The sequence below is a fragment of the Pygoscelis adeliae genome, unplaced genomic scaffold (genome assembly GCF_000699105.1).
Source record: "Pygoscelis adeliae isolate BGI_AS28 unplaced genomic scaffold, ASM69910v1 Scaffold96, whole genome shotgun sequence".
In the NCBI taxonomy this organism is placed as follows: domain Eukaryota; kingdom Metazoa; phylum Chordata; class Aves; order Sphenisciformes; family Spheniscidae; genus Pygoscelis; species Pygoscelis adeliae.
This window is the reverse complement of record NW_008824935.1, coordinates 342,264-343,473: the sequence shown is the minus strand read 5'-3', so window position 1 is coordinate 343,473 and position 1,210 is coordinate 342,264. Positions and strand designations below refer to the sequence as shown.

The 1,210-nt window shown below is 49.3% G+C and overlaps 1 non-coding gene across 1 annotated transcript; it reads right to left on the bottom strand.

Moving 5' to 3' along the window:
• Positions 1-1,090: 1,090 nt before the first annotated feature.
• On the bottom strand, positions 1,091-1,184 carry TRNAI-UAU. Its single transcript has 2 exons — positions 1,147-1,184; positions 1,091-1,126 (listed from the first exon to the last, which is right to left on the bottom strand). It is a non-coding gene; the product is annotated as a tRNA-Ile (tRNA).
• Positions 1,185-1,210: the final 26 nt, after the last annotated feature.

The window sequence follows — 1,210 nt, the reverse complement described above, 5'->3', positions numbered from 1 at the left end:
CTGCATGAAGGAGAAAACGTGAAATGCACTGCAAGCTAAGGTTGAATTTTATTTACCCTTCGATATATTAACAGATCTCTTTTGTTGATTTAGACTTCCTTCTACTAATATGGCACACGCTTCAGGTATGACTGCACTGTCCCTGAAATCAATGGCAAAGTTAACGCAAAATTCAGAGGCGACAAAGCAGTAACTAGAATAGGGAAGAAGCAGTAATTAAAAAACTTAAAGTGGCATTTCAGGGAGTTAACACCTGCAGTACAGACACTGATGGGCTGATCTGGGCAAGAAAGGTGCCTCTGGCTGCATGATATCGAGGGTATCACTGAACTTCTTGATATAAATTGCATTGTGAAAGTAGTAGACTGGATGCTAGCATGGAGGTGGGTTCACAAGATCTGGGCCTAAACACTCTGGCGGTGTCCCCCAGCTTTCTTTTCAGGAAGTTGCCCTTTTCCCGTGGCCCTGCCGCCTCTCAAGTTGTGAGAAGAAATCTGAAATTATTTGAATTATTTTTCTTCCTGCTTCGGCCCACAGATTTGTAAAGTATTACCAAGGTAATCAGCAGTTACAAAGACTCACTGCCAAAGAAGGCAAAGTAAGGGTGGAGATTTGTTACCCTTCAGTTTTAGTGACTGCACCAGTCCATATTTACTTGCACTCTGTATTAAACAACACAATATAAAATAACCTTTATTTCCTGCAAGTTCACACAAGCAGCTCTCACCAGGAGAGCGTTCGTTATTCCACGCCGACAAGCTGCTCTGAACACACGAAGCACGTTGACACGTGAGCACGTATAACCAAACGTATACATGCAAACTGTGACAAGATAGCCCCACGCCAGCGCTCCCCTTGCCAGCGCCCCCCTTGCGTACTGCTGCGCCCCCCCCCAGCCACTTCGCACAGCGAGGCGTGCCCCACCTCTCCAGCACACCGGACACCCACAGCAGCACGGCCCGGCAGGGTGCACGCGTGCGGGCCCACGCCGCCGCCACGGCTGCATAATTTTTCCGTGAACTTGTTTCTTTCTCCCTCCGGAGCGCGGCCAAGTCCCAAAAAAGCCCGTTTTCCCTCCCAAAAAGCTGTGTGCTCCAGGTGAGGCTCGAACTCACAACCTCGGCATTGCTCGGCTTTGTACTGCTGTATAAGTACCGCGCGCTAACCGATTGCGCCACTGGAGCCCTGACACCAACTCCTCCCGAACGGT